This window comes from Lissotriton vulgaris, chromosome 3_1, assembly GCF_964263255.1.
Source record: "Lissotriton vulgaris chromosome 3_1, aLisVul1.2, whole genome shotgun sequence".
In the NCBI taxonomy this organism is placed as follows: domain Eukaryota; kingdom Metazoa; phylum Chordata; class Amphibia; order Caudata; family Salamandridae; genus Lissotriton; species Lissotriton vulgaris.
The window spans coordinates 135,499,483-135,526,284 of NC_141689.1; positions in this window are offsets into that span (position 1 = coordinate 135,499,483).

The following is a 26,802-nucleotide window of genomic DNA, read 5'->3' on the forward strand; positions in this document are numbered from 1 at the left end:
ACGGGAGTCCGCCATCTTGTGTTTCGGACGAATTTAGTCACAAGACGGAGGATAAACAATGTTGGGAATGGGTATAAGGGGGCACGGTAGACATATCCTTACCCCCTAGGTTTTCTGAGGGTGGCTGAGGAGGCCCATATATGTAAAAAAGAAACCAGCCTTTTTTTTCAAATTTTTGCACGGTTAGCGCCCGGTCCGCGCACCGGGTAGCGTTCCGGAAAGCGTAACAAGGGGAAAACCAAGGGAAACAGTAAAATAATATTGGTGGGTTATCCTGGAGTTGACGCACCTCAGCAACGCTATAATTGATTGGATGCCACCTCTGCATGTGGCGGTGCATAGTATAGTTTCCAAAACTATACTTTTTGTCTGTGCCTCGGGACAGAACTGCATCGCAATGAGGCATGTCACCAGTCGGACATTGACCTTTTTTTGCCCTCGAGGGTAAGAAAAAAATTGCCATATAAAATGGTCTAAGCGGTGGGATTGCCAGGGCTCTTCACGCAAGAACTGCCTCGGCTCTACCTCCTCTTCCTCTTCTTCTTCCTCTTCCTCTGGGTTTGGAAGGAACTTTGCAGGTGGTCCTTCCTTCCTAGGTGGTTGTTGTGGTGGTGGGGGTCCACCAACTGCAGCTACTACAGATGCCATGACTGAACAAGCAGAAACAGGTCTTCCTCTCACAAAGATGAAAGTCAGAGTGAGGAAAAAAGGTGGGGGCTTTCATCATTTGGGAAAAAAATGTTCTAAACCAATGAAAAGTGTTATTTTTAGGTCACATGACCTGTTACGCTTACGGAACGTTTCCAGGTGTGCGTATCGGGTCGCAGCACCAAATTGAGCTAACAGGAAGCTACCCGGTGCGCGGACCGGTAGCAAAAAAAAATTATATACATAAAAAATTATATTAAATACATAAAAAATATTTTTTTCCTTTAAAAGAAGAAAACATTTTACAGCTTTTGATATTTGCAATTAAAAAACCATTGAAATTCACTGAAAAAACCATAGGTTATAGACCATATATAGTTAGGAATTAGCATTTACAAAACCTTATTTTACTCACACAAAACCATTGAAATTCGCATATATAGTTAGTTGCATTAACTATATATCGCGCACCCGCAATCCACTGCTGATGATGTCACATATTACATCATTCATGACATGGTCAGTGACATCACTGATGACATCACTGTCCAAAGTTTTCTAAAGTACATATTTGTTGCAATGTTTGCAAATAAATGTTATGCTATGGTGAGCAGAGTGTGCACTTGATAGATATTATGATCTCACAGCACGTATGCCGCCATAGTTAATTTTTTTTCATTTAATATTTTGTTCCAGTTGAACAATTTTTTGTTACTTGTTTACTTTTTTTTTAAACAAAAAAATATAAAATTAATAAAAAAATTTAAAAAAATACAAAACAAAAAGAAAAAAAAGTTTTGTCAGAACTAACCTCACTTCTCAAAGAAGAAGAGCTATATCTTTTAAAAACTGTGTCATACTTTTTTTGAATGAATGACTGAGTGAAACGGAGGAAAGGATTGATAGAATGAGTGAGGAAAGGGTAGTATGGTGAGTGAGGAAACAGGAGTCAATGAGTGACTGAAACAAGTCAAGTCAAGTCAAGTCACAGAATTTATATAGCGCACTACATACCCGGAGGGTTTCAAGGCGCTTGGGAAGGGGAGGAGGATTACTTGTCAAATATCCTTGTTTTAAGTTGCTTTCTGAATGCTAGGTGGTTCTGGGTAAGTCGAAGGTAAGCGGGGAGTGAGTTCCATGTTTTAGCAGCCAGGTATGAAAAGGATCTGCCTCCCATGGTGGTCTTGTTGATGCGGGGTACAGTGGCGAGGGCTTGGTTGGAAGAACGTAGTTGGCGGGAGGGGGTGTAGAAGGACAGTCGTGAGTTGAGGCATTCTGGACCGGTGTCGTAGAGTGATTTGTGTGCGTGGGTGAGCAGTCGGAAAGTGATCCTCTTATTGACGGGTAGCCAGTGGAGGTCTTTAAGGTGACCAGAGATGTGTTCGTTGCGTGGGATGTCTAATATGAGTCTGGCTGAGGCGTTTTGGATTCGTTGGAGTTTCTTCTGGAGTTTTGCGGTAGTACCTGCGTAGAGGGTGTTTCCGTAGTCCAGTCGGCTCGTGACCAGAGCGTGGGTGACTGTTTTCCTTGTTTCGGAGGGGATCCAGCGAAATGTTTTTCTGAGCATGCGAAGAATGTTGAAGCAGGAAGAGGATACGGCGTTGACTTGTCTGTTCATTGAGAGTGAAGAATCCAGGATGACGCCTAGGTTCCGTGTGTGGTCTGTCGGGATGGGTGCTTTTCCGAGGGCTTCCGGCCACCAGGAGTCGTCCCATGCAGAGGGGGATGTACCTAAGATGAGGACTTCTGTTTTGTCTGAGTTCAGTTTCAGACGGCTTTGTTTCATCCATTCGGCAACTTCTTTCATTCCTTCGTGTAGGTTGGTTTTGGCGGTGCTGGGGTCATTGGTGAGGGAAAGGATCAGTTGAGTGTCATCCGCGTACGAGATGATGTTGAGGTTGTGTTGTCGTGCGATGGCCGCGAGGGGGCTCATGTATACGTTGAAGATGGTGGGACTGAGTGAGGATCCTTGTGGTACGCCGCAGATGACTTCAGAGGCCTCGGACTTGAATGGTGGAAGGCGGACTCTTTGGGTTCTTCCGGTGAGGAACGAGGTGATCCATTCAAGTGCTTTTCCTTGTATTCCGATGTTATTGAGGCGTTGTAAAAGGGTGCTGTGGCAGACTGTGTCGAATGCTGCAGAGAGGTCGAGGAGGATGAGGGCGACTGTGTCTCCATTGTCCAGTAGAGTTCGAATGTCGTCTGTTGCTGCGATGAGGGCGGTCTCAGTGCTGTGTTTTGCTCGGAAGCCAGATTGTGAGGGGTCGAGGGATTTGTTGGCTTCGAGGAAGGCGGCGAGCTGGTTATTGACAGCTTTCTCGATGACTTTGGCCGGGAATGGAAGAAGCGAGATGGGGCGGTAATTTTTGAGTTCGGTGGGGTCCGCTGTGGGTTTTTTCAGAAGGGCGGTGAGTTCAGCGTGTTTCCAGTCTTCCGGGAAGGTGGCGGAGTTGAAGGAACAGTTGATGACGTCTCGGAGGTGCGGTGCTATAACGGAGTCTGCTTTGTTGAAGATGTGGTGAGGACATGGGTCTGTGGGGGATCCTGAGTGGATGGAATTCATCAGGCGGATGGTGTCCTCAGTGGAGATTGGGTTCCAGTCGTTAAGGGTGTTCACGGGGGGAAGATGATCAGCAAGTGGTAGGGTGGGTTGGTTTTCGGGTTGGTTGTCAAAGCTGTTGTGGATGTCTGCAATCTTGTTGTGGAAAAATGAGGCTAGGGAGTCGCAGAGGGTTTGAGAGGGGGTGATGTCGTTGGAGTTGGCCGAGGGATTGGAAAATTCCTTGACGATGTTGAAAAGTTCCTTGCTGTTGTGAGCGTTGTTGTCAAGTCGATCCTTGAATGCTGTTTTCTTGGCTTTTCGGATTAGTTGGTGGTGAGTGCGGGTGGCGTTTTTGAAGGCGTCCTTGGTGCTGGTGGTTGGGTCTTTTTTCCAGGCCTTTTCAAGGGAGCGGCAGAGTTTCTTGGACTTCTTGAGATCATCGTTGAACCATGAGGCCTTCTTGCTGCCATGTTTGTTTGGACTTAGAGTAGGGGAGTGAGGTAAGTGGAGAGAAAGAGTAAGGGAAGGTCAGTATGAAAAGAAAATTGAGAGAGAAGGAGTGAGAAAAGGGGAGCATGGAACAGATATTGAAAAGAGGAGTAAGAGATGAAAAGGGACAAGTGGAGCAGAGTGAAGGGAGTGAAGGTAAGAGAAGTAGACTGACGGTGAGGGAAGGGGTATGAGGGTGAGGGAAGGGGGTGAGGTTCCGTGACGATTTGAACCCGTGCTATCAATATTGTCGGAAATACATAATATTGGTATCAGCGAACCGCAAATGATCCATTTAGCATATCCTGGTGTTTTCACTACGCTACGAGCAAGAGTACTCCTGTAACAGACACATTTCTGATCTACCCATGGCATCCATCTTAGATCATGGCAGCCATTTTGTGTTTCTTGCCCTCACATACGCAATAACCTTTGATTACTTCATTTCAATTAAGGACACGTAGCTTTAGCCGGCGATTCACCTCTCTAGTGACACGTGCACCTTAGACCAGATCACGCTGTAGCTGCATGACTCGGCAAAGGCTGCCTCCTCTGCCCGAGGCCAGCCCTGCTAAACTGGTTCTCGTGTCCGTTGGCCTGATCACGATTAGGCGGCCGAAGCTGGTAGCCTTGCCCATTTACAACCCACAAACATCTCTTATCCTGCTTTTCTATCTTCTGCACCTGGCTCTGCTCCTTTGCTTCTGGGCCTTTATTAGGGGGAGGCAACGAAATTTACGATGAGGCGGTCCGGGTCCTGAATGAAAAGTTGACATGAGATTATGATGGAAAAGTGGGAACCTCTCATTCGTAATATTGTATCATCAGATATTGTCGACGATTCCTGTACAACGCCAAATATTTATTGTTTAGGACACAAAGGTTTGGGAATGTAGTAACATGTGAAGAATTTGCCCGAAGCCCAATTTTCAGTATATAAGGAGCAGCCCTCTTTGTACAAATCGAACAGGCTCCTAGATACTGCCCATGCGTAGTTTCTGTGACTTCTGTGTCCCTGCAGTAATAAACCTTTGGTCTTTGACGCCACCATCGAGAAGCCCGTGTTTCTGTTTATTCGTGCACCAAGACAGGTGGAACTCCGGGGTCTTCGGGTATTGTTCCCTGACACCTCTGGACGGAACCAAAAAGTCCAGAACTCCAATTGGCGCCCAATGTGGGGCGATGTCATTCGGTACCGGTCCAAAAGCCTGAAGAGTTTGAGAAGCTTCGTGTGAAGATTCCTGAGGGAGGCGCCCCACTTCATCGATCCCGGCATATCACAAAAGTGGCCCGAAGTTCTCTTCCACGAGGGTTCCCGTTCAGGACGGCTGCAGTGGGCCGTTGCCTTGACCGTCGCCCTGTCTTGGACCCGAGGTGCAGTCCTTAGTACGGCGAAACGCGACAGGTTTCTCCTTGGTGACGTCTTCAGTGCCTCAGGTTTTCGATGCATTGCCAAAGCCTCCGGAGAGTCCAGGGCATCAGCTGAAACACGGCGACCACGTTGTGGTCCGAAATTTTGCGAGGACAAAGAACCTTCAGCCCAAGTTTGTCGGACCCTTCCAAGTGCTGCTTGCAACAAGAACTGCCATTCGTGTGGCTGGACGTAAGCACTGGATACACGCAACTCATGTCAAACGTGTACCTTTGCCACTTCCTTACGACGACTGGGTGAAGAAGGGAATTGGTGCCTCTGAATGCGAGCAAACGCCCAAGTTTATCCCTTTCAGCGATGCCGAATTGGTAACTGACACTCCGAACTCTGACTCTCCTCCTGAAAAGACTCCTTTGAACTCTGAACATTTGTCCTCTGCATCAGAAAAAACTCTGTCATCTGCGAACCTGAACATTTCAACAGCTACTAGTGATACGTTATTTGCCGATCAAACAGTTCCTGCAAAACTCAGATACAACTTACGACCTCGTAATATGGACAAATAAAGCAGGCAACAGCCTATTGTGATATTTTGAAATTTTGAACTTTTGCCTTCAGCCAGGAAGTTTGCTATTTTTTTTTTGTTTTTAAAATTGCCTTGCCGTCTGGGTAGCCGTAGGGTCGTGGCTGTGTGCCTAGTTGAATCTGCGGGGGTCTGACACAAGGTCGATCTTTCTGTTGGTTCTGGGAACTCCCAGGGCTGATAGAGGCATTTTCATCTACGTACACATCATCAGTGGTCGCGAGCGGATTGTAGAAGATGGAGCTTCCTGTGCTGCAACGAGAAAATGTGATTTATGTTTGCAGAAACAGACTTTACAGAATTCTTCACAGCAAATGCTTTTTGATACAATGTGCCATTACATTTTTGATTGTTTTGATAACGTTGGTGGGTGGAATCGTCTTTGGTATGAGTTTGATTTTTGTACCAGTAACTACAGTGCCTCCCCTTGATCCTGCTACTTCTACTGTCTCTTCCATACACTCTTTTCACTCATTTCCTGAACATGAGCAAGCTCGACGCTCAGAATTCATCAATAACACTTTTGTACAACTCTTGCACCAACACCAACTGGTAGTTAACACTACAGACTGCTGGGTGTGTGGCTTGATACCCCACACTATGGATAAAGGCATTCCCTACCTGGTTTTGCCTTTTAGCTATAATGGATCTTTTCAGGCCCTTCAAACCATCTTTGCTTATGCCCTTGAAACCTATCCTCCACGTCCACCACGTTCCACTAAATATAACTCTGCCAACAAAGCTTTAGTCCAGGGAATTATTGACATGATCAAAGACGTCAATAATACTCCATCTTACCCTAGAGACGAATTGCAAGTATATTTGAGTTGGAATTCTTCAGAGTATCGCCTTAGTTTGGGAGAAAGCAAGCGTAAAAGCTCAACTCCAATCTGGGTCGTACCTCACCGAGGTCAAGTCTGTTTGCAAGGAAATGGGAGAAATCCGAGAGCTCAGCTAGGGAGGAGTGAGTGCGTAGAGACTTACGTGTTTCCGTCTAACTCTTCCCCTGCTTTTCTTACTGCTAGGGGTACCTACTTCATCTGTCGAGACAGGGCGTATACATGGTTACCTGCTGACTTTTCAGGATCATGTTATATTGCTCGATTATTGCCTCCAACATACACTGCTTCATCTGATTATCACAAGACCAGAGTAGCGAGAGGTGTCTTCAGCAAGGAAGATACCGCTGGTCAGGAAGCTGGAGACTTCTTCAAAGGTTTCCTTCCGTTCTGGGGGCCTATGGCCAATAGTAGAAACATACGTCAGCTAACACGGGTGGTTGAATCTACTATTACCGAAACTGCTGGTGCCCTTAGCAATTTGACAGCTGAGCTTCAGGCGGATAGACTCATGACGTTGCAGAACCGTATGGTTCTAGACGTAATACTTGCAGATCGAGGTGGGGTATGCAGAATGATCCAATCGAGCTGCTGTGTCTTTATTCCCAATAATGCTCCAACAGTCTATGAGGTGATCTCTAAGCTACACAAGATTTCCGACTCTATACACGTAGACAAGGGAAACTGGTCCTTCATGGAGTGGTTTTGGACTCTGATCTCAGCGTGGGGATGGAAGGTTCTGATGGTCATTGGTGTCATCTTAGTATTCCTATTCTCATGCTGCCTGATTATCCAGTGTGGTCCAGCTCTGTGTAGTCTTTGCGCTGCAACCTGTTTTAGAAAACCACCTGCGTTTGGAGAAAAGGCGCGAGAAAGGATGATGATACAACAACATGTCACTGACCTGATGAGCATAGAATTAGACTCTGACATAGACTGAGTAATTGCCTATGTAAGGGCAAAAGGAGGGTCTGAGGTTCCGTGACGATTTGAACCCGTGTTATCAATATTGTCGGAAATACATAATATTGGTATCAGCGAACCGCAAATGATCCATTTAGCATATCCTGGTGTTTTCGCTACGCTACGAGCAAGAGTACTCCTGTAACAGACACATTTCTGATCTACCCATGGCATCCATCTTAGATCATGGCAGTCTTTTTGTGTTTCTTGCCCTCACATACGCAATAACCTTTGATTACTTCATTTCAATTAAGGACACGTAGCTTTAGCCGGCGATTCACCTCTCTAGTGACACGTGCACCTTAGACCAGATCACGCTGTAGCTGCATGACTCGGCAAAGGCTGCCTCCTCTGCCCGAGGCCAGCCCTGCTAAACTGGTTCTCGTGTCCGTTGGCCTGATCACGATTAGGCGGCCGAAGCTGGTAGCCTTGCCCATTTACAACCCACAAACATCTCTTATCCTGCTTTTCTATCTTCTGCACCTGGCTCTGCTCCTTTGCTTCTGGGCCTTTATTAGGGGGAGGTAACGAAATTTACGATGAGGCGGTCCGGGTCCTGAATGAAAAGTTGACATGAGATTATGATGGAAAAGTGGGAACCTCTCATTCGTAATGTTGTATCATCAGATATTGTCGACGATTCCTGTACAACGCCAAATATTTATTGTTTAGGACACAAAGGTTTGGGAATGTAGTAACATGTGAAGAATTTGCCCGAAGCCCAATTTTCAGTATATAAGGAGCAGCCCTCTTTGTACAAATCGAACAGGCTCCTAGATACTGCCCATGCGTAGTTTCTGTGACTTCTGTGTCCCTGCAGTAATAAACCTTTGGTCTTTGACGCCACCATCGAGAAGCCCGTGTTTCTGTTTATTCGTGCACCAAGACAGGTGGAACTCCGGGGTCTTCGGGTGTTGTTCCCTGACACCTCTGGACGGAACCAAAAAGTCCAGAACTCCAGGGGGTAATGGAAAGTGTGAGATGAGAAGTGAGGGAGAGAAAAATGGAGTGAGGGGATGGAGGAACTTAGAAAAGAGCGAGGAGAAGTGAGGAAAAGGAAATGGGAAAGTGAAAGGGTAAAAAATACAGATTGGAGAAAGTAGAGTGTGGAAGGGTAGTGACGGTGAGTGAAGGGCAGTGACACTTAGGGAAGGTGTATGAGGGTGAGGGAAGGGGATGACAGAGAAGGAAGGAGATTAAGAGAGAGGAAAGGAGACTGGGGGATAAAGTAGGAGTGAAGGAAACAGAAAGAGAAAGACAGGAAAGGTGAGGGAGAGAGAGTGAGAGAGAAAGAGAGGGAGAGCGACTGACTGAGAGAGAGTAAGGCGGTTAGACTGATTGAGATAGTGGGAGAGAGGGAGAGAGAAATGGAGTGAAGGGGAGTGTGGGACTAAAGGAATGGGAGTTAGCAAAAGTAATTGAGGAAAGAGGAGTAAGGGAAAGGGACTGACGGATGGAGTGAGTAAAGAGAGTGATAGGGAGTGAGAGAAGTTTAGTGAGTGAAAGAGAGTGAGGGATGATAAGAAGGAAAAAGAGTAAGGGGAAAGTAAGAAGAGACTGAGCAATACAGCAAGACAAGGGTAGTGATGGAGGAAGATAGGAAAGAGAAGTGAGGGACAGAGAGGGAAAAAACAAATTTGGACAAGGTGAGTGAGAATGAAGGAAAATACTGAAAGAGAGAAAGGGAAAGTAAAGGTGAATGAAGAGAAGTAAGAATAATGTGGAAAGGAGAGTAAGATGAAGAAAAGGAAGGTGAGTAAAAGAGTTAGTGAAGATAGGGAATGAGAGATACAGAAATAATAGAGTGATGAAAAGGTATTTTTTGTTTGTCATACTTACCTTATATATAATGAAAAGTTATTAGTACTTTTTAATATAAATATAGTATCTGTGTAAGAAAAGAAAAAATTGAGGTATAATATATATTTCAGAATACAAAAGAAAGTAGAAGTGAAAGAAATAGAAAGGGAAAGAAAGAAAGGGTGAGGGAGAGAGAGAAAAGGAAAGAGTGAGACAGAAAGATAGGGAGAGCAAGTGAGTGACAGACACTGAAGTGGTTAGACTAAGTGAGACAGAGAGAGAGAGAAAAAGAGTGAAGGGGAGGGAGAGACTAAAGGAATGGGAGTTAGCAAAAGGGGATGAGGAAAGGGAACTGAGCGAAACAGAGTGAGGAAGTGGGAGAAGTGGAGTGAGTGAAGGTGAATGAGAGATGAAGTTATGGAAAAAGAGTAAGGGGCGAGTGAGAAGAGACTAAGCGATACAGCAGCACTAGGGTAGTGATGGAGGAAGATAGGAAAGAGAAGTGAGAGACAGACAGGGGAAAGAGGGAGTTGGACAAGGTGAGTGAGGGTGAAGAGACAGTACTGATAGTGAGAGAAAGACTGTAAAAGTGAAAGAAGGCAGTAATGAGGATGAGAAAAGAAGACTAAGATGAGTAGAGGAAGGGGAGTAAGAGACAGATTAAAGAATGGGAAAGAGAGAAAGAGAAGTAAGAGAGTGAAGTAAAAGTATTTTCTGTTTGTCATACTTACCTTATAAATAATGACAACTTAATAGAATATTTTTATATTGATATAGAATCTGTGGAAGACAAGAAGAAATAGAGTTATAATATATATTTCATAATACAAAAGAAAGTAGAAGTGAAAAAAACAGAAAGGGAAAGAAAGAAATGTGAGGGAGAAACCCAGAGGGAGAGAGTGAGAGAGAAAGAGAGAGAGAGAGGAAGTGACTGACATGAAATGAAGTGGTTAGACTGAGTGAGACAGAGGGAGAGAGTAAGAGAGAAATGGAGTGAAAGGAGTGAGAGACTAAAGGAATGAGAGTTTCCAAAAGGGATTGAGGTACAGGGAATAAGGGAAGGGGATTGATGGATAGAGTGAGCGAAAGGGTATGAGGGAGAGTGAGGGAATGGGTGCAGGAGAAATAGAACGAGAGTGATGCATAGAGAACATGTAGTGGAGGAAGAGGACTCAGATGAATGAAGGGCAGTAACAGTGAAGGAAGGGACATAAAGGTGAGGGAAGGGGAGTGATGGAAAAAGAAGCATATTAAGAGAAAGGAAAAAGAAGTAAGTGAGAGAGAAGGATTCATGGAAAGAGAGAGAAAAGAAAAGGAAGACTGGTAGAGAGAGGGAGACAGAAAAAGAGAGAAACAGAGGAAGAGTGACGGACTGAGAGGGAGTAAATCAGTTATAGTGACTGACTCAGATGAACAGACTTAGAGCGGATGGAGGAAAGGGGAGTGAGCGAAAGGGAGTGAGGAAGTGAAAGAATTGAAGTGAGTGAAGGTCACTGAGGAATGATGTGAAGGAAAGAAAGTAAGGAGGGACAGTGAAAAGATACTGATTGATACAGCAAGACAAGGGTAGGGATGGAGGAAGATAGGAAAGACAAGTGAGGGATATACAGGCGAAAGAGGAAGTTGGACAAGATGAGTGAGGGTGAAGGAAGAGTACTGATGGTGAGAGAAGTAGTGTGAAGGTGAATGAAGGGGAGTAAGTAGAATGAGGAAAGAGGAGGAAGATGAGGAAAGGTAAAGGAGTAAGAGAGAGACTGAAGAAAGGATAGAGAGAAAGAGAAGTAAGAAGTGATGAAAAAGTATTTTCTGTTATAAATATAATATCTGTAGAAGAGATACACAATTGAGTTATAATATATATTTTACAATACAAAATACAAAACTATTTGTTCAATATGTTATATATTTTATTTTCCTGTTCTCAGAATATAATGAATTTCACTAAAACAGTGAGTTAAATACTACTCATCATATGACAGCGGGCAAAAAAAAAACACAATCAAAAAGATTGTGTTTCAAAAACCCATACAACGTTTCAATAAATAATGTGAAAATTAGAAAAAAACATATCTTAAATGTTTTCTTCCAAACGCCAATTTCTTACGTAAATATCACCAATCACAAAGCAATAAAACATTATTACTTCTTTTTTATACTCTCTAAGTAAAGTTATGTACAAACATATATTAACAACATTCATCCAAAATACTCATTTTTGATTGACATGCTTTTCCACATGGCCAAATAGTATATGGAAAGTCCTTTGTTTGGAAATTACTTAATATTACTCTTAAACTTCCGTTTCCCGACCTTCTAAATCAAAAGCTCCAACGTCTTTTCTATCATCTAACAATAGTTATATCTCCACCCGAAGCAATTTATCATGTACATAGAACCTTAAACAACCAGTAAGCTATCAGAATCTCAACATCATGTGGTATGCTGATGACACTCTGCTCATCCTTTATCTTAGCAAGGAGCTGTATACCATTAAAATAAACTTCTTTAAGAGAATAAAAAATGTCAACAACATCTACAACAATTATAACTAGTCTAAAACATCTCTGCCTCCCTCCTGATCAACATTTCCTGTAATACTCAAATCACTCACTATGTGATACACTTACACTACCTCTATGACAAGTACAAGTTTTTTTTTTATCTTGATCACCCTCACTCACAAAGTAATTCTTAACAGCAGACTAACCTTTTTTAACAGCACTAATCTTCTTAGGCCAATTATTTTCCATAAAATGTGGGTTATAAAAACACTAGGTAAGAATTTGGTAAGTCAAAAGGCAAACGTTGTTTAAACGTGAAGTGAGTATCCTTACAATGAGTCCAGCCTTTTTGACATTTTAAATAAGCTGTGTAATGTCCTGATGTTTTAGAAGGACCATCATGAAAAATAATTGCTACAGTTTCAAAAGTTCTTCCTGAAATTGATAATTGAGAAGCCACAACATTTTTAATTAAAGTTGTCAATTTTGTTAAATTTTGTTCCATCAGGTCTACATCGTTGGAGCATTAAAATTGTCCATATCTTTGTATAAATAATGTTGATAGCATTTGAGAGTTACATTGGGTACAGACCATCTTTTGATTTGCTTCTCTAACTAGAATATGAAAAGACACTGATTTGAAGTCTAGTAACGTCAAATATATAAATATTTTAGTGTCTATTTCAGTACTACTTGAAAACGAACAATTGTCACAGTCATGTTGCCATTTGTAAGAAAGGCCAAAAAGATTTTCAATATCTATACCTTCATCTTGCAAAACAACAGGCATATACATTAAAAATACCTGACATCCAGAACATATATCTAAAACATTTTGAATCTCAGAAACACTTTCTATTTTAGTTTTATCACTTCCACATTTCTCAAACACAGAATTCCACAATGAACAAAATCTTTGATCCCGATTTTCAACAATCTGTTGTTGTAAAGTTTGAAGAGAAAAAACAACATTAACCACTACATTAGCATAGCAGTTGACACCAGAACTGTTTTCAAACTGAAATCCAACAACCTCTTCAACAGAATCCTTTTTCTTTTTGCTTACTATCACAGGTTCCTTTAGTTTTTTTCTATTATCTACAACCTCGCTACAATTTTTCTCATATCTTCTTTTTCGACCTACCCCACTTTTTTCAAATAAAGGATATTGAGGTAAATTGGGAGCATGTTCTCTTCTTAACCTATTATACTCTTTTACACAATTTAGATCTGCACTAATCTTTGTCTCATCAAAATCAGTCAAGTATAATCCAGATAAAGTTCTGACTCGAGATAAAGCAACATATGCCATACCCTCTTTAAAAACAGAAATTCCAATATTCATCAAAGCACTATCTACACTTAAACCATTTATGAATAGTCACCGCATAGGCAATACAAACAGGAAACTGTTGTTTGGCGGACATACAAATTTTTACAAGCAAAAATCGAGTTGAACAACGACTCAGTTGTTGTACCTCTTCAATTTCATCAAATTTAATTTTCAAAAATTCAAAGTCATCTCTATTTGGGTAATTAACAAAATCAACAACATTACTCATTGTTCCATTTACTAAACCTTTTTCTACATGTAAGTTACGTCGTAAAATTATCTGACAATTTATACATGCATACAGGTTCTTTTCTAAACCAGCAGTTTTAGATATTGACTTCTCTAAACTATTAACATTTCCAATGCTTCCCAGGCACTTTCTGGTGTCTTCATGTGTAACTGTTTTAAAAACTGGTTGTCCTTTCACAGGTGTTAGTTGCAGTAGATCTCCAAAAACAATTACGTGTTTGCCTCCAAGTAACACATCATACTCTGTCTTAAAGATTTGTTGCATTCTTAAATGCTCAAAGGCAAGCATTAAATTTGACACCATGCTTACCTCATCAATAATGAGAAGTTTCATTTTTTTCAAGACTCTAGAAACTTCACAACAAGCTTCTCCAGATAGCTTGTGGTATTCTAATTTATTATCATGCTCTACTGGCAGCTTCAATAAACAATGTAAAGTAATCCCTTTAATGCTATGTGCTGCCAACCCAGTTGGAGCAGTAACAACACAAGAGAGTGACGACTCAGTTCTTTTCGGTAGATAAGTAGCAATTCCTTTCATTAGAAAACTTTTTTCCAGTTCCTGCTTTTCCACTCACGTACAGTCCGACAGGTTTAAATGACGTACATGAGCACTCTTTTTCCTCATGATGTAAACCATGCTCAATCTGCTCTGTCACTTGATCATATATTTGTTTTTTCTCAACATTTAGGTTTTTTTTCAATTCTTCTAAGTTTACTACATACTTTTGAGCTAGTTGCATTGCTCTTTCCACCTCATCCATGGCAGTTGATGCTTTATTTTGGATAATTGCATCTCCTAGTGGATCCTGACTCAACAAAGCAGAAGTTTGACTGTCTTGAGAACTGTCTCTTGCAATCTCTGCTGCAATTTTAGCTTCTTGCTGTATTTCGTCGTTCAACATTTTTAGATAAGTAGTAAAAACAGAACAGTCTATAGTATCTTTAGTTGGGTTGAATGAATCTTCATAACTGAGAAAATCTCCAAGTAGTTCCACTTATGTACGCCATGGCTTAAAGAATTGCAAAAGAGCTAAATAGTGAAACTCCCTTTTGTCAGGATTTTCGCAACTCAGTTTTAGGTGATTAATCAAATGTCCTTTTCTTTGGTTGACTAAACAACCATGAAATCCAATCACAGCATATACTCCTTTGTCTTTAATATTCCTCTTAAAAGTATAGCTTTGCAGTACTTCATAGAGACAAATGTTCTCAAAATGATGACTTCTATTTGGATAGTATGTATCCAACATATCTGTCTTCAAAATATCTGTACTGTCTGGTTCTCTCTCTGCTAAATACTCAATTTCTTGTACAAATTTCAAAACTCGGATTTGTGTTCTTGCAAGACCTAAACTCACCCAAATGATTGTTCTAGATTTGGAGTATAGACTTGCAGATGATAAGTGATGTGAACATTCACAGGCTCCAATTTCTCGATGAGACAACATCTTCAAACTGTAGCTGTACAATTTCTTACTTAGGCTCTTTTCATGAGAAATTTCCACATTTCCATAAGTTCTGTCTTTTCAGAGTTTGTAATGTAAGAAGTTACATATCGAGCCACAGCAATGGAGTTGTCTGCAACATATTGAATATCCATGTTAGCATTCCACATGGACAAAATGACTGGGTTATAGTCATTTATGTATTTTGACTCTTCACTTCTTTTTAAGTTGTAAGTTTTTTCGGAGGTTTTCTTGTGGCAGTATGTCAAAAAGATGACATAAAATTGTTCACTCTTCCTTTTGACATTACTGGTCGTGGAAATGCAAATCAACATTTTGTGTAGAACTTATCCTTAGATTTGAACTTTCGACTACAGTATTTTCCACAATAATGGGTTTGAAAACATAAGACTTGATCTCTTAAATTGTTTTGTTCTGTACTTTTTGTAGAATATTGTTCATTAAAACTCATCACTGTATCATCTGAATCTGTTCCAAATTATGGGGCATCTTTGATCCATAGCAGCATATGTATATGAGGATCACCTCTTGCTTGATACTCCTTTCTCCAGAAGAAATCCAAAACCTCTCCAAGAGGAGGATTTTTTTGTTGGTGATAAACGACATCATAGCTTCAAATCTGTGATTGAAATACCTGCATACATTAACTGGATCAAGAAAGCACAGTTCTCCAGGTGTCTTGTATTCTATATTTTCTCTGTTTGCATTTGCCTCTTGAAGAAATTAAAGTAAATCTTCCCAAGCATACTCCGCACTGCTTAGAGTAAGGAACCATGTAGGTCTTCCTAAGTTTCTTAGCATATATTTCAATTCCCCATGACAAAGGTACCAATACTCAAGTTCAAGTTCAAAAGACCTTTATTCGAATTTCATAAAATTCATAAAAGTACCGAATACAGAAAAACACACATTTACATATAATACATATAAATAACATCCATAATATCATAATAATTCATGCAATAATTGTACAATAAATTTCAATTCATTATAAAAAAATTTACACAGTAGCATCATTACGACTAGTTTCTAATTTCAGGGATTTTCCATTGTCTTGCGTGCACGTATGGCTAATCTTAAAAAAGTGCTAGTGCGAAAGGTCAGTTCATCAGTATCCAAGGTAAGCAACAACGTATAAGATTCTTTGAGTGTGAGGGGTCTGTGTTTTCTGAAATACGGGGTTAATAACCATTTGATGAATCTCAAATAAAATTTACAGAAAAATAAAAAGTGCAGGTCATCTTGTGTGCTCACACCATCACAAGGACATGGAGTAAGGTCTGCACTGTGTCGGTACCCCATAGGAAAAGACAGCAAAAATTTCACAGTTCCTGCCCTTAAACGGAACAATAAGGATCGCTCCAAGTTTGACATAGGGAGGGAAAGGTAGGGCGGCAAAGTTTGTATGCAAAGACCATTTCCTATATATTTCATGACCCTTGATTTCTGGGATTCTCTTCCTATGCGCCCATTTCTATAAAGTGCAGAAAGTGCTTTTTGAACCACAACTTTGTCCTTTAATTCAATTGTCGTTGGATCAGTGAACAAAATACCTCTACCAATGTCATTAAGCGATTTAAAAACTTCTGTAAACCAAGGAATCTGCATACCATATTCACAATTTAGGCAGTCCTTAATGATGTTTTGTGTGTGGACAGCGGCATCGTTCCTCCAGATTCTAATCCAGAAGAGAGCTGGTCTTGCTCTAATAAAATCACTTATGTATGAGAGGTTAAGTTCATTGTGACAAAAAAAATCGAATAAGGAAATCGATGCGCCCAACACTTTTCTACAAAAGCGATTTTCCTCTCTTTGAATACAGATGCTGCTATCCGACCCCCATACTTCTGCTCCATACGTAGCAACAGGTGAACACTGTAATTTAAAAATCTTTAGAATAGCCTTTGTGGCACCAATTTTCTTTGGGCGAGGAAGACTCAGGACAGAATTGTTGGCTTTCGAGAACTTACTCGTGGCGTGGGCCAAGTGCCCACTCCACGAGCTGTTCGCAGCGAAAACCAACCCCAAGTAAGGAAATTTGTGGACAGATTCTAATTTATCAGTACCAATTCGAATTGTACTAAGTTTCCTTTTGCCCGGCCCACAAGACATAATAAAAGACTTTTTAAAATTTACTTTCAAGTCCAGTCCCTCCATAAAATTTACAAAACTGTGTGCAAGCAGACGTAGAGCATTAGGTGTGCGTGCCATAAGCACCGCATCGTCTGCGTATAAAAGCACAGGTCGGGGATTGCCTAAAATCGTTGGAACATCAGGGGTGGCTTTTTTCAAACAGTTAGACAGGCCATTGATATAAATAATAAACAACAGGGGTGCTAAAGCGCACCCCTGTCTCACCCCCCTCCCTATCTCTATAGCTCCCGAGACCTCTCCACCCATCCCAATACGTACCCGTGCTTTCAGGTCGGTATGGAGATAGGCTAAGAATCTAACGAGAGTAACATCAAGGCCATTGGATAATAGGATTGACCAAAGCTTGGATCTGTTCACAAGATCAAATGCGGATGAGAGATCCATAAAAGCTAGGTAGACAGGGGATGAGCGAGCAATGCAATATTTATCAATTATCAGTTTCAAATTTAAACATTGCTCCACTGTTCCTACCCCACTCCTAAACCCCATTTGACAAGGATCTAAAAAGTCGGTATCAGCCGCCCATTCCAATACCCTATTATAAATTATACGTCCTAAAACTTTAAAGTATTATCCAGAAGGGAAATAGGACGATAATTTGCTGGATCTGATCTGTCTCCCTTTTTATAAATAGGGACAATGATACTGGTAGCCCAGGTAGCAGGCATGGCTACTTTAGGGAGACTATTAGAAATATTAAGGAGTATTGGTGACCATATCCCGACATTATGTTTAATATTATCGATAGGAAGGCGGTCTGTACCGGGTGCCTTGTTACCTAAACTCTCTTTTATGGCTTTCCTGACTTCATGATCCAAGATCTGTAGACCCTCCAATTGACCTGAGTTAGGGAGAGAATGTTCATCAGAGGGGGCTGCATAGATTTTTGAGAAATGGCTCTCCCATGCTGCACTTGTTATATTGCAGCTGATTTGTGTAAGCTCTTTGCCCATTTCCCTTGTTCTCCTGACGGCCATCCAAAATGGGCCGCTGCCACCCAAGTTGGCACTAATTACCAACTTATCACAGTGGTCGGAGAGCAGGTTAGCCTTCCTTTCTGATATTTTATCTTTATAGTTTTTCCTGGCAGCTCGAACTGCAACTTTGCACCTTGGTTTAGCAGAGAGTACCTTTCTTAATTCTCTGTTGGCCAGGGAGCAAGATGAGTCAAACCACCGTGGCTCTTTGCGTTCATTGGGAAGTGGGACTGACAGGAGGGTTTTGATGTTTGAGCATAAAGCTTCAAAATCTGCAATCAATTTATCATTATTTCCACTGGGGGACAAACAAGATTGCAGCAGATGTGGGTGTTTCACCTGAACAGTATCTATGATGGCCCCACAATCAATTCCCCTCCATTTTAAATGAAGGCCATCAATTGAGGGTGTAATATCCCTTGCCCCATTAAGATTCGTAAAAATTGGACTGGGTGCAAAATTGAAAATAACCATCAATGGATTGTGATCGCTGAAGGACGTTTGCACCACAGAAGTTTTAGCTATGCAGTCTGTTAACAATGGTGATGTAAATACATAATCAATAATGGAACTACTATCCCTGCCATTAAACGTCGGGGCATAAGGGAAGTTCATATCATACCCTACTCGCATGGCATCAGCAAGATCAAAATCGGATAGTATTCTGGTCAATTCTAGTCCCCTGCGATCATCAGAATAAACAGAATTAGTGGATCCATAGTTCTCTAAAACTTTCACATTGAAATCACCCCCTATTAGGATACCAGTCCTAGTATCTACTGATGACAAACAATCAATCATATTTAAAACCTTGGATAATGCTACCCAATTTTTGTTCGGTACACCATAAAAATCATTGTTATAAAAATTAATTAAATAAATCGTGGTCTTTGACTTTGGTTTATATTCAAGAATTTGAATATTTGGGTTTGCAAGGTTATCAGACTGCAAATCTCTAATTGTACCACCTGCCAGAATTCTAATCCCCATAAAAAGGCCACCCACTGCTCGACCAAAACTAGGTTTTGCTGACGTCAGGCTAAAGCAGTGGTAGCCTTCAATGTACAAATTTCCAACAGCCCAGGTTTCTTGAAACATGAGTATGTCCATATCATTAATTAGCTCAATCCATGCAGGGACCGACAACTTGGCTTCTAGTCCTGCAACATTCCAGCTGAGAATTGATAAACCATATGTAGTTCCATGTTTATTGAGTTTGCTCCCAGTATTCCCATTGTCATGATAGACTAGTTCATTGAAAGTGGGCAGAATACTGTCGGACGATGTAGTTTCTATAGGACCATTCTGGTCCTGGTACACTGCGTCTGGAGTTGTAGGTCCCTCTAAATTACAAGCATTAACATGACTACACATTTCATTATTGGCCGATGAACCCAGTCAATCTTGTTCATCTAAATTGGATAAATACTCAAACCGGTTTTGAGTAGGAATGTTTTACATTGACCTAGCTTCAGTTATCGGTGTAAACTGGTAGGTATCAGGTACTGGGTAAAGCCTATCTCTGTAGTTGTACTGATGCATAATTGGAGCTTGAAAGTAGTGCAGGGGGTTGGGAGTTGGAATTGACATTGAGGGTTGATGGTGCCAGTTACGGCTGTAATTATAAACCGCATTGGGATTCTGATTCTGAATAAATAGTGGTGATTTGATCCTCGCTCCAAAGTTCAAATCTTGAAAAGGAATTGTGGGGTGATTCACCGTGGTTTGCTCGGGGGGTATCAGGTGTCTGTAAAAGTATCCTAATGGAAGGAGTGTGGTGTTGAATTCCCAGGGCGAAGGTGACGGGGCGTTGGCAAGTGTTTTCTCTGCCCCTTGAGGTCTTCTGAAGCTTATAGTAACGCAGTCACCCTCAAACTTTTTTCTGAGTGGGCCTATCCAGCCCACTCGCTGGGTGTTAATAATCTCCCTTGCACCTTCTATAGGGTAATTGCAGTTAGCAATTAACCAATGTAAGGTTTTATTTTTAAGAGATGTGGGAGTTTCGTCCTGGTCCTTCCTTAGTTTGGTAACATTTACTAACACCAGTACATATGCGCCACATTCTGGTGGAAGATTGATGCGAGCGGGAACTTGCCTAGCTGTTTTTTCAGTAAGTTCGGCCGTGGTAGAACCGCTTATGAGATTTGCAGGTTGACCTGTGGTCGTCCCATTTGGTGGTTTGGTGTTGATGACAGTATTAGTGCTAAGGTCCTTCCTTTTATCTAAGGCTACATTGTTGGTATGCGGTGTAGTTGTTTGCTGACTAGTGGTTGGAACATTTGAATTGGCCAGTGCGACAGATGGGGCTTTGTGAGCGTTATTAGTGTTTGTGGGTGGTGCTTGAAAAGTATTAGATTTGGTGCCTACTGTTTTGATGGTAGTATGATTATTTGCACTCTTTACGGCACCTTCTTTCAATAAGTTCTTAATAGGGATACTCAGTTCAGCTATTTGTTTCTCTATCCGAGTAAGCCTACTTTCAATGGGAGATAAATAGATACTTAGTAATTCCCCCAACCTTTCAAGCATGCGATCATGTGCATTATCAATATTTTCATTCATTGTGTTATTAGTATCTGTTGTTCCACCCTGCTGAGCCATTTCTCTTTCATCCCCCTGAGTGATTTCCGTGGCCCTGCTCGCATTTTGATTAGGGCCAGAATTGGTACTTTTCCCAGTCTTTCTTTTTAACTGGCCGTGTTTCCTAACCTTTGTGGATCGGGGCTTCGGTGCATATAACTTTTGTTTTTGAACCGCGCCCTCACGTCTGCCTCTCAATTGCCTTGTGTTATCAGCAGATGTTGCTTCAGGAGTAGGGTTAATAAGCAAATCTGGGGTTTTCTCTACATCCATACTGATGTCTGTATCTGAATCTATCAAGGGAATAGAGGTTGAGAGATTGACCTCACATGGAATGGTGTGGATGTCAGCACATACATTTAGTAAGGGTCTGATATTGTTGGACATAGCCTGTGCAGGTGTAGTGGCAGCGGCAATGAGGCCAAGGGAGGAACGTTTAGCGTGGGCCAGATCTTGTGATACCCTGCATTCAAGGAGGGAAATACCCTGGTTTATGGCATCATTGGCCTTAGTTATAAAAAGATCAATAGGACCAGTTACTGCTCCGCCCCCTGCAGCAGCAGTTTTGCTGCGACTGCCCCTTGGAGACATGATGGGAATAGCATACACTTATTCAGACACAATGTAGACTATAGTCTATTTCCACAAAATAGCGTAAACAGGGCAAATGAAAAACAACAGTGAGGTAGAATGGAGGGTAGATAGCAATGCAATACACAGGGCAAGATAGTTAGAATCTGCGAGCAGATAGTCCCAACCACAGTAGGCAACAGAGTTGGCAGTATCGGCGATCCCTAAGATGAGGATGGCAACACAGTAGAGTAGGCCAGAGTATAGAAAGTACCTTATGATGGAAACGTTAAGGAGGTGGCCCCGTCCCGTCCTCCTCGTGCCTCTGAGGGCCACAGAGGGCCCGCCCTTTGCCCGGGCTTAGCCCGGCGCGGCCCCGCGCGCTCCCGCGACACGGGAGGGGCTGCTGTAATTTAAGCGCCTACTGGCGCTGAAGACCGTGGAACCTGGAAGTCGGCGTCCCAGGGGATCCTGGGAAGTGTAGTTTCCCTCTCGGCGGCCACGTTAGCCTGCGGCGGCGGGGATTAACCTACACTCTCTCCCGGTGCTCTGCTGTGCTCCGACCAGCTACCAAGGGTAAGCCCCGCTCCACCGGAGGGGCTGCTGTAATTTAAGCGCCTCCTGGCACTGAAGACCGTGGAACCAGGAAGTCAGCGTCCCAGGGGATTTTGGGAAGTGTAGTTTCCCTCTCGGCGGCCGCGTTAGCCTGCGGCGGCGGGGATTAACCTACACTCTCTCCCGGTGCTCTGCTGTGCTCCGACCAGCTACCAAGGGTAAGCCCCGCTCCACCGGAGGGGCTGCTGTAATTTAAGCGCCTCCTGGCGCTGAAGACCGTGGAACCAGGAAGTCGGCGTCCCAGGGGATCCTGGGAAGTGTAGTTTCCCTCTCGGCGGCCGCGTTAGCCTGCGGCGGCGGGGATTAACCTACACTCTCTCCCGGTGCTCTGCTGTGCTCCGATCAGCTACCAAGGGTAAGCCCCGCTCCACCGGAGGGGCTGCTGTAATTTAAGCGCCTCCTGGCGCTGAAGACCGTGGAACCAGGAAGTCGGCGTCCCAGGGGATCCTGGGAAGTGTAGTTTCCCTCTCGGCGGCCGCATTAGCCTGCGGCGGCGGGGATTAACCTACACTCTCTCCCGGTGCTCTGCTGTGCTCCGACCAGCTATCAATACTCATTAGTACCACGCTGATTAATTAGATGAGATTCCAAGACAGTATCTTTCTGTTGGACTTTATCCATAAAGTCCTTTGCCGAAACATTTTGTAGATGTGCTCCACTTTTTAGTATATGGTTCACTGCATAAGAAAGTGCAGACAAGTCACTCTCAAACAGAAGATGAAACAAATATGGAATACATTGATAAAACCTTGGATCTTCTGAATACAATCTTGTTGTCCGATATTCTGATACAGGAATCTGTACAGGACGTTCGTCATATCGTCCACCTTTGCCTGTTGCAAATAACTGCGGGAAACAACGAGCCCCCAAGCTTTCTTTCCATACACTAATGGGACTTCCTTTCGCTTCTTTCATCTGGAACATCTCAATAGTATTCCCCATCACTTCTTTAGAGTGAAGTGGATGCACACTATAATGTTCATAAATTTCTTCAGTTCTGGACACATCCACTTTTTCAATTTGTCCAGTTGACAAATCAATGTCCTCTTCTACAGTTGTTTCCTCTTCTCCTACATATACATTATTTGTTATCAAATGCAACGTTGCCTTTTTCACTTTCCTAACATCCACTAATTCTTGCCAGATTTTCTTACTCTTCATAGGGACACCATTAACTAGAATAACTAGAGGTTCCTCTTCCACATTCTCTACACCAATTGTTCTCATATTTTTTGTTAAATCTAGAGGCAAATATAGAACTCTTCCCTTTAATCCTCTCTTCAAATCTGTAGGAGGCAATTTCCCTGTCTTAGGTTCCATACAAACAATAGCCTGAAATGGATGCACACATTGAATAAGAATAGACTCATAAGTATTCAAATCCATCAGTTCCGAAGGAATATTTAGCAACTCAAGATTGTTATGTACAGCTCTGGCTGGCATTTTGTTTTCATTTAATTTATTACAACAATATTTACAAATACGTTGATCAGAACCCAAATCAAGCCAATTCTCTACCAACAAATAAGTTGCAAATTCCTTCCACTGATTATTATTCTCCATTTCACTTTTTAAATATAAATCAACCAACCTGGTCTGATTTTCATAATGAATTTGTCTACAACAAATACAAGAAAAGTTAGGCCTTTCACCTGAAACAACTTTAAACCTGGTAATTTCTTGCTCAAAATTTTCTGTACTAAAATTCTGTACATTTTCTTCTATATTTTCTTCTGTTAATGTTTCAGTTTCTGCACTGTCTTCTTCAGGACCAAAGTAACTAACCTCAATTTCTTCACAAATGTTTATTATATCTAATACAGATCCATGCAAAGGAGCACTGTTTAACTTTCTTAACATTAGTGCTGGACTTTTTGCATAATACAACCATCTCACTAATTTCCTCATTTCAGTGTGATGTACTGCTAACATCCTGAAATGATGAAAAACACTATGACATACTTTTTTAGAAAGGCTAGCCAGAGAATGACCTTGCAAACCCATTTTATCTCTCACTCTGCAAGGGTCTAACTCTTGCAACATCTTAATCTTGTGTTTAAGACTTTTCTTAGTATACTTACGTAAACAATTGCGAAAAAAATTAATTGAATCCTGTTGTACACTTCAAATACTACTACAATTCCAAGTGTACACTGGAGCCTTAGGACGTCTCCCTAAAATGTCATCAGCTTACACCTGTTTTGCATTTCTAGGGACAATTTTCTCTTTTTTAATCGCACAACCATCTTTAACCCCTTGGGCGCGGCCCACTATTCTGCACCTGTGCGGCCGTTTTAAAAAGTGGGCGGAATCATGACGGCCCCCAGCCATCATCAGCACACGCCACTGTGATGCATGACGGCTGGGGACCGTCATCAGCATGGAAGGGGTTAACTTCATAAGCACGACCACTTGTGTCAACTACATGCAACAAATCATTACTCTGAAGGTAACTCTCTTCATTAAAAAATGGCTCACAACTTGAACTATGTTTCCATTATATAGAAAAAAACATTACAAAAATGTGTTCTATTAATTAGTCTCTTCCACTTACTTTTGGCCTTCATAACTTTGATTGGATTATCTAGTGATCGAATTCTATTGATTTCTAAAATATACAACTTCTTTTTTACTTCAAATGCCTTCTCAACAATAGTTTGAATGTTTCTTTTTCTTATAAAAAGCGGTTTTTCTTTTACAATTCTTTACATTTTTAAATAAATTTAAAACACTTTGTTATAAAACATCCACTTGCGAATTTCAATGAACTGATTCAAACGTCTTTTATTATACACCACTTCTTTGCCACATAGTTTTTCAACATTTTTGTTTTTTCTGTGGTTTCTCTTTGTAGTTACAGATATATTTTTTGTTTTTTCAAAATTATCCACATTTTTTAGTTTGTTTTATCTTCCTTATGAAATCCTTTGTTATCTTACCAGGAGCTTTCCTCTCTTTCTCCACACTTTGTTTAGATAAATCTTTGTTTCTCCTTGGAAAAGTAAGCCCGTTTATATGTTTTTGTTCTCTCAGTCTTTGAAGGCATGATGATTTTTCTTTCTGTAGATAATTGAAATCTGTTGTGAAGAAAAGAAAACATGAACATATTTGGACCACTACTTGCATACTAAATAGCAATAAGAAATACTACATGCCTGTAAAGTCTAGTTCACTCCATAGGTAATTTTAAAGCACAACAGCAGTGTTTGGGAACTGTAGGAGATCATGAAGGGAGAACTGTTTCACAGTTTTGGACAGTGCATTGGTGTTAGGGCAGTGTAAGGGGTCATGGACACTATTCGGGAATTAAAAGGCCTAACACACATACTGCATAGGACTTACTAGTGCTGCTTTATGTTGCACTCTATGCTGTAAGACTTAGTTTATACCACAATAACTTGGCTATTACCTCAAAATTACAATTGGAGAAGAAGACTCTCTGTATTCATTTTTATTTTTTAATCATAAATTTATTCTTCATTTATTTCATAAATTAATAGAGCTTCTAACATAATTTAATTGGAAATTTCATCTAGTTGATCTAGTTGTTCATCATTTTCAAAACTTGATTGATTAGATTGAATCTCATTTAATATGTCAATAAAATCATTGTCCATGCTTTCATCGAGAAAATAGCAGGTTATTTCTCCTGCAGACATAGCTTCTTCTCCATTGTTGCTGTCCTCAAAAGGTACATTAAAATACTCTGGAAGATTGTCTCTAATCTCAAAACGGACTTAAATTGTCTTCTTAATAGTATCCATTTTAATTTTTAATATGGCGTTGTACCTTGCAGAAAAATTTAAATACTTAATATTATTATTTTTTCTAACAGATTATACAAAACTAGCTTTATCAACTATTTTAACCTTTAAAAAATATTATACAGAAACGTTTCTCAAGTACTTTATATGATTATATTAATTAACATAGTTTATAAGAATTTGTACCTATAAAATGTCCTTACATTTTCAAACTAGTCATTGTTTATCTTTTTTTAAATAAACTAAAGCTATTTCTTCAGCTCCCCCAGGCCTGACTCACTCCATGACTACACGCATTGTCATAATTTAAAACATACCAACTAAGCACATTATTCTGCCACCATTTTGTGAAATGAAGTCTGACTCACACTGTGTTCTTAGACACATGACAGTATGCCTTGCAATTCAGTAAAATGATTACTGCAGTGAAAGAGAGTCTTGCTGGGAGTGCTGTTTTAGGTTTTAGGACAGAGCAGAGGTGTTCAGGGAGTGTAGGGGCTCAAAGTAGAAGGGGGAATGTCGAAATGAGAATTCACTGACATGATTACTACATGCTACAGAGAGACTTGGTATGCAATTTCTACAGCTCCCCCTGGCCTGACAGACATACTGTATAGCATGTTTTAACACTACATCTCCTAAAGCCTGACTGACTTCATGACTACCTGTAATCCCATATTTTCAAACACAACAACCAAGCAAATTATTCTGTCAGAATGTTTCTGAAATGATTACTAAATGCTAAGGAAAGAGTTTCTGTGGCATTTATAGAGCCCACCCCGAGTTTTTTTACACAGCAAGGAGACTACTTGGGAATTAATGGCCTGACAGACATACAGCATAGCACTTTGTAACACTACATCTCCTAAAGCCTGACTCTAGTCTGACTCACACTGTGATCTTATACACATGACAGTATGCCTTGCATTTGGTGTCACAACATGTAGACTACTTGGGAATTATGAGGCCTGACAGACATGCTGCATAGCACTTTCTAACACTACAGCTCCTAAAGCCTGACTGACTTCATGACTACATGTAATCCCATATTTTCAAACACATCAACCAAGCAAATTATTCTAACACTTTGATCTTAGACACATAACAGTATGGCTTGCATTTGGTGTCCATATTTTCAAACACATCAACCAAGCAAAATATTCTGTCAGAATTTTTCTGAAATGATTACTAAATGCTGTGTTTTTTAAGTTAATTTTCATAAAAACCACTGGAGCAATTTTTACCAAACATAGCAAAGGCACATCTGCGTACCAATCCCTACAATTTTTCAAAGTTTGGCGTAATTCCGTTCAGCGGTTCGGGCTGTAGACTTGTCAGACCGTCCTATGGAAAT